We start from the raw sequence: 12,595 nt of genomic DNA, 5'->3' as shown, positions 1-12,595 counted from the left end.
CCAGGCATGGTGGTGCACGTCTGTAATCTCAGCTACTCGCAAAGCTGAGGCAGGAGAATGGCTTGAACCTGGAGGCGGAGGTTGTGGTGAGTTGAGATCGCCACTGCACTCCAGCCTGGGCGACACAGTGAGACTCCATCGCAAATAAATAAACAAATAAATGAATAATTAACTGTATTTAATGGCATTTCATTGTGACTTTAACTTACATTCCTCTAATAAATAATCATGTTAAGCCTCTTTTTCAGTGCTTATTTGACATGTATATTTTCTTTAGTGAGATGTATATTCAAACATTTTGCACTTTTTACTAATGGATTGTCTTATTGAATTTTGAGAGTTCTTTATATATTCTAAATATGTTCTTTATCAGGTATAAGTTTTGTTAAATTAGTAGACAAGCTACATATTTTAGCTTGTCTACTAATTTTCTTATGGTGTCTTTTGAAAAGCAGAAGTTTTAAATTTCGATAAATTTCAAGTTACCAGTTTTTTCTTTTATAGTTCATAATTTTTTGTCCTATATAAAAAATTTTTGCTTAACTCAAGATCATGAAGATTTTATCTTAGGTTCTACTTTAGGCATTTTATAGATTTAGATGTATATATTATTTTTAAATTTTATTTATTGTTTTATTTTTTTACTGTCATGGAAAATCAGGTTTTTATTTTTCCAAAAATTGCACCAAAGTAAAGCAAAGCTCTAGTTGATGTAGGTGTGTTGTGTAGGTATTAGCAGTAGCACCCTCACCAAGCACTCATTGAACAGTAGCGCAACCCCAAGGGAGGAATAGTTAGCTCTATAAATCTTTAAATTCATGGCTATAATCCATTTCAAGGTAATTTTTGTGTAGGGTGCAAGGTAAAGGTTGAAGTTTTTTTTTGTTTGTTTGTTTTTGTTTTGTTTTTTTTTTTCATGTGGATATCAATCGTTTTAGAGGCTTTTGGCTTTAAAACACTATCCTATCCTCATTGAAATAACTTGGCTCCTGCAGTGCAAATCAATTGACTGTATATATGTAGGCCTATTACTGTTCCCATGGGTCGATATGACTATGCTTATGCCAATAATCTACCACACTGACTGATTACTGTAGCTTTGTAATAAGTCTGGAAGTCAGGTGGTATAATTCCTCCAAATTATTTTTCTTTTCCAAAACTGTTTATCCTAGGTCCTTTGCATTTCCATATAAATGTTAGAGTCAGTTTGTCAATTTCTAAAAACTTGCTGGAATTTTGCATGGGATTGCATTAAACCTGTAGGTCAATTTGGGTAGAATTGCCTCAACAATACTGGGCCTTCTGATCCACATACACAGTTTATCTTTACATTGACTTCAATCTTCTTTAATACCTTTCAGCAATATTTTGTAGTCTTCAGTGTATGAACTTTGGACACACTTTGTTAGATATATCATGAAATATTTTATAGTTTTGAGGCTATTTTAAATAATGTTTAAAAATTTTGGTTTTCAGTTATTCATTGCTATTATTTAGAAACACAAATAACTTTTATATGTTGACCTTGTAATTTCTAGGGCTGCTATCACAAACTGTCACAAACTGGAGGGCTTATAACAACATAAATTTATTCTTTCACAGTTCTGAAAGGCTGGAAGTCCAGAATCAAAGTGCCAGCAAATATAGTTCTTTCTGGAGGCTCTGAGGAAAGCATGTCCCATGCCTCTCTCCTAGCCTCTGGTGGTTGTCAGCAATGCCTGACAGTCCTGTCTTGTAGCTGCATCATTCCAGTCTCTGCCTCTACTGCTACGTGGCATTCTCCCTCTGGGTTAGTCTCTGTGTCCAAATTTCCCTCTTCGTGTAAAAACGGCAGTCACCGAATTAAAGACTCACCCTGATCTAGTAAGTCTTCATCGTAACTCATTACATCTGCAAAGACCCTATTTTCAAATAAGGTCACATTCACAGGTACTGGAGGTGAGGACTTGAACATATATTTTGGGGAGACACAGTTCAACCCACAACACTTGTGTCCTGCAGCCTTGCTAAATTCACTTACTAGTTCTCGTATATTTTCCTGCAGATTATTTGGGATTTTCTATATGGATGATCAGTCAGTTCACTTTTGACAAAACACCAGAGCCACATACAAACAAAGGTTTCTCCATATTAACCACTTCTCTTGTGTTATTGCCATAGAGTTCGAGTTTTTTTTTTTTAAAATGTTTCTGTTGATTCCAATCTTGACTAATCATGTTGAGTCTCTTTTTCAGCACTTATTTGACATGTATATTTTCTTTGGTGAGATGTATATTCAAATATTTTGTACTTTTTGCTAATGGATTTTCTTATTGAATTTTGAGAGCTCTTTATATATTCTAAATATGTTCTTTATCAGGTATAAGTTTTGCCAATATTTTCTCCTAGTATGTAGCTTGTCAACTAATTTTCTTACAGTGTCTTCTGAAAAGCAGAAGCTTTAAATTTTGATAAATTTTAAGTTATCAGGTTTTTCTTTTATAGTTCATAATTTTTTTGTCCTATATAAAAAATCTTTACTTAACTCAAGATCACGAAGATTTTATCTTATGTTTTACTTTAGGCACTTTATAGTTTTAGCTCTATAAATATTTAAAAAAATTTTTTTTATTGTTTTCTTTATCATGGAAAATCTGGTTTTCATTTTTCCAAAAATAGCACCAAAGTAAAGTAAAGCTCTAGTTGATGGTGGTGTCTTGTGTAGGTGTTAGCAGTAGCACCCTCACTGTGCACTCATTGGACAGTAATAAACCTTAAGTGGACTTTTCTGAATTCTTTCAAGCTTCTCTTTATACTAGGTGCTGTCCATGTCATCACATGTTTTTCTAACTGTGTAGCAGAGTGGTGGATGAGAATGAAGTGAGTGAGGCATATGCTCCAGCTGCAAAACTTAAGGAGACACCAAGACTTTGGAAATCAAGATAAATAATACCTTTATGCAATATTTTAGAAGTAGACATTCACACAACAATCCATGATGAACAAAATATCAACAATATAAATAAAGATAGAGGATTTTGTCCTGCATTCACATGACCCTGCCTCACTCGCCTCACCCTAAATCTGGCCCTGCTGTCTTGACTGCTATCAGCTGCTCTTTCTGAATGTGATCAATGTCAGCGAAACAAATTATAAGGTGTTTAGCATGGCTTCAGGCGCTAATTTTGCCAAGCTCAATACAAATCATTTTTCTCCTACTTTCACCTGATTTAATCCTCTGGTTCAGTTAGTTCTCAGTCTTCCAGTTCTCAGTCTTCCACTCTTTTTTAAAAATTATTATACTTTAAGTTCTAGGGTATATGTGCACAACGTGCAGGTTTGTTACATAGGTATACATGTGCCATGTTGGTTTGCTACACCCATTAACTGGTCATTTACGTTAGGTATTTCTCCTAATGCTATCCCTCCCCCTGCCCCCTACTCCATGGCAGGCCCCAGGGTGTCATGTTCCCCGCCCTGTGTCCGAGTGTTCTTGTTGTTCAATTCCCACCTACAAATGAGAACATGCGGTGTTTGGTTTTCTGTCCTTCTGATAGTTCACTCAGAATGATGGTTTCCAGCTGCATCCATGTCCCTGAAAAGGACATGAACTCATTCTTTTTATGGCTGCGTAGTATTCCATGGTGTATATGTGCCACTATCCAGAATCTACAAAGAACTTAAACAAATTTACAAGAAAAAAACAAACAACCCCATCAAAAAGTGGACAAAGGATATGAACAGACACTTCTCAAAAGAAGACATTTATGTAGCCAACAGACACATGAAAAAATGCTCATCAACACTGGTCATCAGAGAAATGCAAATCAAAACCATAATGAGATACCATCTCACGCCAGTTAAAATGGTGATCATTAAAAAGTCAGGAAACAACAGATGCTGGAGAGGATGTGGGGAAATAGGAATGCTTTTACACTGTTGGTGGGAGTGTAGACTAGTTCAACCATTGTGGAAGACCGTGTGGTGATTCCTCAAGGATCTAGAACTAGAAATACTATTTGACCCAGTGATCCCATTACTGGGTATATATCCAAAGGATTATACTCTTCCATTTTTTAAAGAAATGATACCTGTTGTGATAGGTTACATGTACAAGCTTGGTTTCAGGTCAAAGTCACAATTTCAGAGCATATTCTGGATATATGCTGGATATATGAGAGTATATGTCCAATCCACAAGCCATACAGGAGAATTAGAATAGATTTACATACAAAAAGCTATCTACATTCTTTCTGCTCTGCTTGTCTAATTTCTACCATCACGTGCCCTGTCTCCCAGCCATGTTATTGTGCCAAAGGCAGAAAGCTGACCCACAGTGAGCCTGTTGCATTTTCTTGTCTTTTAATATGGAATCTGGTTTCAGAAATCATGTAGTAAGAACCGTGTGGAAAGGAATTGGAACATCCAAACTCCCAAGCTGTTTTGCACCCACATTCTAACTTGTGAACTGAGAAGCAGAGAAAGTTTATTAGCAAAGGGAGAAGTTTGATGCAGAGAGGCAAGGATGAGAGAGAGAGAGGTAGAGTCAGACTTGGCTTCCTAATGGTTTTCCAGTTCATACTTTCAATCTCTTCCTGAGATCCAACTCTATCCCTTCTTTTGAATTCTGTGAGATACCACATCATTCATGTAACAAACACCATGGCTCCACTTTTTTTCTTATACTTTGAATTTGCTTTCATTAGTCCAAATTAGAGAATCTTGGCTAATATGCTGTTTCCAACTTCCGAAATTAGATGTTTTATCCTCCCTGGGATTCTAAGGAAACTTTCGCAAACTGCTCTTTCCAGTGCTTTTCCCTTGTTAATAAAATCATTTCCTTTAGGAATACAGTTATTCTTTTCTTTTCTTATTTTTTAAAAAAACTTTATTTCCATTCTTCTTTCTTTTATACATTTCCCTGGTGATCCTCATGCTCACCTCATTTGCATGGTTCCCAAGTTTACTCTTCCATTATATTCTGTTTTTTCTTAGCATGTTTTTGGTCTATCCCATTGTTAGTGTTTATGAAGTATCTGCATTGTGTAAAAGATACAGAGTCAGATTTCTCTTATTTTCCACCCTATTCATTACCCAAGGTCCAATTTAAATATTATTTTCAACCATACTGCCAAAAGCAATCTACAAATTCAAGGCAATTACCATCAAAATACCACTGTCATTCTTCACAGAACTAGAAAAAACAATTCTAAAATTCATATAGAACCAAAAAAGAGCCTGCAATAGCCCAAGCATGACTGAACAAAAAGAACAAATCTGGAGGCATCACATTACCTGATTTTAAACTATACCATAAGGCCATAGTCACCAAAACAGCATGGTACTGATATAAAAATAGGAACATAGACCAATGGAACAGAATAGGGAACCCAGAAATAAACCCAAATACTTACAGCCAACTGATCTTCAACAAAGCAAACAAAAACATAAAGTGGGGAAAGGATGCCCTATTCAACAAATAGTGCTGGGATAATTGGCAAGCCATATGTAGGAGAATGAAACTGGATCCTCATCTCTCACCTTATACAAAAATCAACTCAAGCTGGATCAAGAACTTAAATCTAAGACCTGAGACTATAAAAATTCTAGAAGGTAACATCAGAAAAACCCTTCTAGCCATTGGCTTAGGCAAGGATTTCATGACCAGGAACCCAAAAGCAAATGCAATAAAAACAAAGATAAGGCTGGGCATGATGGCTCACACCTGTAATCCCAGCACTTTGGGAGACTGAGGCAGGCGGATCACCTGAGGTCATGAGTTCAAGACCAGCCTGGCCAACATGGTGAAAACCTGTCTCTACTAAAAATATACAAATTAGCCAGGCGTGGTGGCAGGTGCCTGTAATCCCAGGTACTTGGGAGGCTGAGGCAGGAGAATCGCTTCAACCTGGGAGGTGGAGGTTGCAGTGAGCTGAGATTGTGCCATTGCACTCCAGCCTGGGGGACAAGAGCGAGACTTCATCTCAACAAAACAGAACAAAACAAGAAACAAAGATAAATAGCCTGGGCTTAATTAAACTAAGGAGATTTTGCACAGCAAAAGGAATAGTCAGCAGAGTAAAAAGACAACCCACAGAGTGGGAGAAAATCTGCACAATCTGTACACCTGACAAATATATGATGAATCTACATGAATCTAATATCTAGAATCTATCTAGAATCTAGATGAATCTAATATCCAGAATCTACAACAAACTCAAAGAAATTAGCAAGAAATAAACAATCCCATCACAAAGTGGGCTAAGGACATGAATAGATAATTCTCAAAAGAAGATATATAAATGGTCAATACACATGTGAAAAAATGCTCAACATCACTAATGATCAGGGAAATGCAAACCAAAACCACAATGTGATACTACCTTACTCCTGCAAGTATGGCCATAATCAAAAAATCAAAAAATAATAGATGTTGGCAGGGATGCAACAGAGAGGGAACACTTCTACACTGCTGGTGGGAATGTAAACTAGTTCAACCATCATGGAAAACAGTGTGAAGATTCCTTAAAGTTCTAAAAGTAGAACTACCATTTGATCCAGCAATCCCACTACTGGGTGTCGACTCAAAGGAAAAGAAGTCATTATACGAAAAAGATATTTGCACACTCATGTTTATAGTGCATAATTCACAATTGCAAAAATGTGGGACCAACTCAAATGCTCATCAATCAACAAGTGGATAAAGAAACTGATATATATATATATACATCATATATGTGTATATATATGTATATATATACACACACATATATACACACACACACTCATAATAGAATATTACTCAGTCATAAAAGGAATAAATTATGGCATTTGCAGCAACCTGGATGACATTGGAGACTATTATTCTTGGTGAAGTAACTCAGGAATGGAAAACCAAACATCATATATTCTCACTCGTAAGTGGTAGCTAAGTTATGAGGATGCAAAGCCGTAAGAATGATACAATGGACCTTGGGGACTCAGGGGGAAAGGGTATAAAGGGGATGAGTGATAAAAGATTACAAATTGGGTGCAGTGTATACTGCTCAGGTGATGAGTGCACCAAAAATCTCACAAATCACCACTAAAGAACTTCGTCATGTAACCAAACACCACCGGTTCCCCAATGATCTATGGAAGTAAAAAATTAAAAAAAAAAAAAATCAGCTGGGCACAGTGGCTTACACCTGTAATCCCAGCACTTTGGGAGGCTGAGGTGGGTGGATCGCCTGAGGTCAAGAGTTTCAGATCAGCCTGGCCAACATGGTGAAACCTCATCTCTACTAAAAATACAAAAATTAGCTGGATGTGGTGGTGGGTGCCTGTAATCTCAGCTACTTGGGAGGCTGAGGGAGAAGAATTGCTCGAACCTGGAGGCAGAGGTTGTAGTGAGCCAAGATAATGCCATTATACTCCAGCCTGGGCAACGAGCAAAACTCTGTCTCAAAAATAAATAAATAAATTAATTAAGTTTAAAAAATGATTTCCACTATGAGCCTGTCTCACCAATCTCTTTTTTTCCTTCGGAAAGAATATAGACAGCTTTTTGTATATAAATATATTTGAATTCTCCTCTATTATATCCCCCCAAGGCAAGGAATCATATGTTACTCATGCTTGCATTATGAGCACTTAACATATAGGAAGTGATGGGAAGGGCTGGTTGGATAAATTAGCGAATTAATGAAAAGGGTGGCCTACTTTGCCACATACGAAATTGGGGAACATACTTGATCCCAAATATCCCTTAAACATTAGGTTCTTCTGGTCTCTGCTATTCTAAGTCCCGTTCTTTTCTCATTTTGCCCTGTTTCCCCAGATGATCTCAGTTACTGCCATGACTTGAGTTACCATCTGCCATATGTGAGTCCATCCTGAGTCTATATTTTTAGTCCAGATTGTCTCCGGAAAGCTAGACCCATAATTCTAATTACTTATCAGGAAGCACCAGCAGGTGCTTCTGCAGGCACCTCAGACTCAGTTTAGTCTGCCAAATCCACCCACTTCATTCCATCCTCCCTCTCTTCCTTCTTTTTCTCCTTCTTCTCTGATGTTCCCTAAACAATGAATGGCAGCATTACTCTGTCAATTGCACAAACACCGGTGGATGGTTAACACAGAGCACATTGCCTGATGCCTAGTAAACACTCAATTAATATTTATTGAGTAAATAAATGCCACACACTAAAATGGTCAAATCAGTTGAAAATGATAGATTTGATGATTACATTCAGAAATAATCTTAGACTTAATAGTAAGAAGCTAGAATGAGAATAAGCCCTGGGAATTTCCTGTCTTTCACTTTTGCTGCCTTTGAAACATTAAGCAAATCAACATCGCTCATGAGGTCTGACTTGAAGATCAGACCTAGAGGCTTATTATTTGTGATCCTCCATGAAATGTCTGCAATGGTTTCCTTTAGACAAATGGGACTTTGTCATTATGCCTGATCATGGACAGTCTTTATACACACGCCAAGGTAAATTTTTCTGAGGTAAGCTTATAGGGATTGAGGATATACTGTGTATTATTCTATTGGGAATAAGGCTGATAACTAAATGTTCATTCTTCTATCCCAGGCTAATATTTGAGGCATCAGTGGCAGGGGAAACAGCATGAGCTTTGGACGTCACACTGGTTTGAGTCTGAATTCCAGCTCCTCCATTTACCAGCTTTGTGACTTTGAACAAGTTACTTAAGTTTCCTGAATCTCACTTTCATCTATAATATGGAGAAAATATTATGCATAGCATAGGGTTATTTGGAAGTAGATATGTAATAAGTTAAGCATAGTCTCTGAAACAAGGGTGCTCACTAAATGTGAGCTTTCTTCCCTTGCCTTGTTAGATGTGTGGTGATCTCTAATTTGGTTACTCAACTCACCTTGATTGTCAGTTTCCTCGTCAGTGAATGAAATAATTACACTATCCACAGAGTTGATGTGAGGACTGAGTGATAGTGTTTTAAAGTGACTATCACATGATACATAGTGATTAATCACTACTAGATCCCTTTCTTTCTTCCTTCTCAGCAGGGCATGGGAAATGCCTGACCGTATTTTAAGTTTGTTGGAACTTCTAGGTGATCTAGCAAGATATGAACATGGAATATTGTTGCTTTGCTTGTGTGTATAATACAATACTGCTCAACAGAAATGATAAATAGAGGAATCTTGCCATCTTCTGTATGTGACAGTTGCATGCCCCAGCCGACATCATCAGATTTGCCTTGGGGTTTTTCATCAGGGTGCATGTAACCAATGGAAAAGGATGAATGCCTGAGAAGTCTTATTGGTTACTTGGGGGTGCCACGTCCTCTGACTGGTGTAAGCATCAGCCAATCCTCATCCACTTATTAACAGCACTTCCATTATTAATCAGGCAGCTGCTGACTTCAGCTAAATCAAGGTATCTTGCTCGACCCTGTGGACTACTCTCTATTCCTTCCTCCCTTCATTCTGCACAATAACCACCTCCCTACACCCCAACTATACGAATACCATTTTGTCAAGAACTGAGTCCATTCCCTTCAAACCCTTAGGACGTTGAGCTTTCTGCTGCTAGCAACTACAATAGTTACAGAAATGACTTATTTGTTTAGAAACACATGACTCTAGTAATGAGGAAGCCAGTATAACTTCAGTGAGTATGCCTTTATAATGATGTGAGTTGGGGGATAGGCATGTATGGAGGCCGGTTTCTGTAGCAGGTGCCACACATTGAGATGATAACCATTGTAAAAAGCTATTTTCCAGGACGGGTGGGGTAACAGATGAATCTCACCAAATCTCATTGGCTTTACTATTACAGAACCTGTCACTAATCAGCTTACCTTTAACTGGTTGCCTCAGAAGCCTTCCTGTTTGAAATGCTGTGGGTGTGGAAAGAATGGGGGCTGGTAGATGGAGTTTGACTAGTAAGAAGAGGGAGTGGAGCGGAGCCCATGGCAGCGGAGGCCATAGGGGGAGTTGCCATGTAAGAAACTTCTCGTATCTAGGAGCAAACGATTTATTACCCAAACCTCCCACTCGCTTGATAGATTGCTGTTGGCATCTGCGTTATTGGGAAAAAAAAAAAAAAAGACCTTGCTTCTTAGAAAAAAAAATTGGTGAGACAAATACAGGACATTCAAATACAGCAGTGGGAAGGAAAAGAAAAGGGAAAATGCTTGGCAAAAATTCAGAGAGCGCGAGAGCCAATTGTCTTTATTGAAATGGCATTGAATTACAAACTCAAAGGAGGTAGTGGCGTCTCTTTTAGTAGAGAAATAAAAAACCATGCCATCCCTACCCAGTAAACTGTGTAGGGAAAACATTAACAACAACTCTATGCGAGGTAGTTTTGTTTCGTTTTTTTTCTTTTCTTATCTCCAAACAAAGAGATCTGTGCTTGCTACCGAAACAGCCTAAATATACTGCCCACTACCCTGGTGGTTAAATCCCCTTCAAGAGGGTGACTGGACCAGGCCAACCCTCTGCCCCCAACCCCCTTCTGTTGGAGGCTCTCAGTCTGATATGTCCCGCCTCCCTGCCCCAGCAGAGCACGTTCCCCAAAGCCCCGCAGATGCAGCACGTTTGCAGAACGTGCACTTTCGCAATGGGCGGCATCTCTCGCTCTCTGATGAACGGTCAAAAATGAGATTCTGGATGAGAACAATTAGAAACTTTAATTACCCTCCAGGCATCTCACAATTATAAGCCACATTCTTATTTTTATAAGGAATTAGCTACAGATTGGATGGTGCTTGTCATGCTTTGAAACATTTCCTGTGTCTTTCTGGCATCACTCTGTTCTTGTTAGAATGCTGGCGCTTCTCACATCCCCACTACCGCGCGCCCCCCGCTGCCCACCTCTCTCTGTCTCTCTGTATGTGTATGTATATGTATATGTATACGTATATGTGTATGTATATGTATACGTATACGTATATGTATATATGTATATGTATATTTTTGGGGGTCTTGCCAATTCCCGCACCTTCACATACATTACCCGTCCTTTCATCTCCAAGATGACCTGAAATGACCTTTTGCTTGGCACGAGACGTGATTCAACTGATAATAAAAGAGTTTGGGGGGAGGGTAGGGGCGGTGTCTGTCTGCGCCCGGCTGAGGAAGAGCCAGGAGGGGGGCGGAGAAGGGGGGGACCATATCCATTTAAAGACGAATGCTGCTGCTGCCTTTCGCTGTGCTATTTCCTGTAATTAATTTTCCACATATCACCTATTACACGAAAATAAAAGTTTTTTTTTTTTTTTTTTTTTTTTTTTTTAGGGCATACCACTCTCTTTGTTTAACCGGAGATCCTGGGCTGTTTAGACGCGGCGGCGGTGGGAGCGGAGGAGGGAGAGTGGGGTGGGGGGCAGGCCGGAGGAGGCTGGGTGTCCCCCCGCAGAGAGGCCCGAGCTCTTCGCCGGAATGTGGGGTCGGAACCCCGTAGCTTGCTTTCTTTCTGCCTGGGTGTTTGCTGCTGGGAGCTTCTTTTCAAAGCGACGGCGCCTGCTAAGGTTCCCGCACACAGTTCCCTTCCATTTTCCATCTGCAGCCTTTGAGGGGTGTGGGCTTTTCCCAAAGCCTTTATTTCTTTGTCGTTTTAGGAAACCTCAATTTTTTGCACTGACTCCAGAACTCCAAATGGATGCCGATAGCAAGTCTCATCGATCGTCCCCCTCCCCCTTCTTACACAGGGAGAAAAAAAAAGAACAAACTATTTATTTGGATACTCAGCGAGGTTGTGGGAGTTGCCACAGCAACAGCTCTGAACCTTGCACAGCAAAAGGCTCTTACTGTAGAGTGTCCTGCCTTCCAAAAGATCTCCTCTTTAAAGAAACACTGCTAACGATACTATATCAGTTTGGTGTGTGTGTACATAGAGAGATCATCGACACCATTTGAAGAGACAAAGGCAAGGGTTTACTTGGGTGGTTCATAAGATAATTTTAGTCAAGCTTGACCAGATGAGATGTGAGAAGAGAAAAATGGACTGTGAATTCACGTGGGGACCTGAGATTAGAGAACTTCCTGCCCAGAGTCTTGTGAAATGGTAGAAAGTATTCTAAAGGTGTCCTGTCCCTTCTGGAGGTCATAGCTTGCGTGTGAACTGGTGGGGGTGATTATGCAGGCTTCCTGTCACCCTCTTCTGCCCTTGTGGAAGGGATCTGAGACATGAGATAGATGCTGTGAGCTCAGAGACGTGAGGAACTCAGCTTCCTGGGTTCCAGGAAGAACTTCTTTTCCCTGAAGTGCCTCATAGGCTGGAAGTTCCATGAAAAGCAAGAGGTTGCTCCACAGTCCCAGTTTCATACCTTCTGGCTTTCCTCGGAAACCATGAAGTCATTAATGCCTCATAGATATTAATATTTGCTAGTCACTACAGACATAAAGGTACAATTAAAGACTGGTCCTTAGCCCCTGCCCTCAAGGAGCTTTCAGTCAAGATGTGGAATAGGCAAACAGATAAATACAGGGGAGAAGGAGTGACTACGGGGCTGCCAGATTCATTAAAGCCACAAGCATGATCCCCATTCATTTCTTAGTTCATGGGATGCCTGACAGAACGCCAATCAACATCCCTTTCCTTTCCTTCTTCGAAAGTGCCTCCTTATAGGAAAAATTGTC

At 39.4% G+C, this 12,595-nt stretch overlaps 1 non-coding gene across 1 annotated transcript; it reads right to left on the bottom strand.

Annotated features, from left to right (window-relative positions):
* Nucleotides 1-669: 669 nt before the first annotated feature.
* On the bottom strand, nt 670-795 carry LOC123568949 (U4atac minor spliceosomal RNA). Its single transcript, XR_006692500.1, has one exon. It is a non-coding gene; the product is annotated as a U4atac minor spliceosomal RNA (small nuclear RNA).
* Nucleotides 796-12,595: the final 11,800 nt, after the last annotated feature.

Source organism: Macaca fascicularis, chromosome 14 (assembly GCF_037993035.2).
Source record: "Macaca fascicularis isolate 582-1 chromosome 14, T2T-MFA8v1.1".
NCBI lineage: Eukaryota > Metazoa > Chordata > Mammalia > Primates > Cercopithecidae > Macaca > Macaca fascicularis.
The sequence above is the reverse complement of the archived record's forward strand: the minus strand, read 5'-3'. Positions and strand labels throughout refer to the sequence as shown.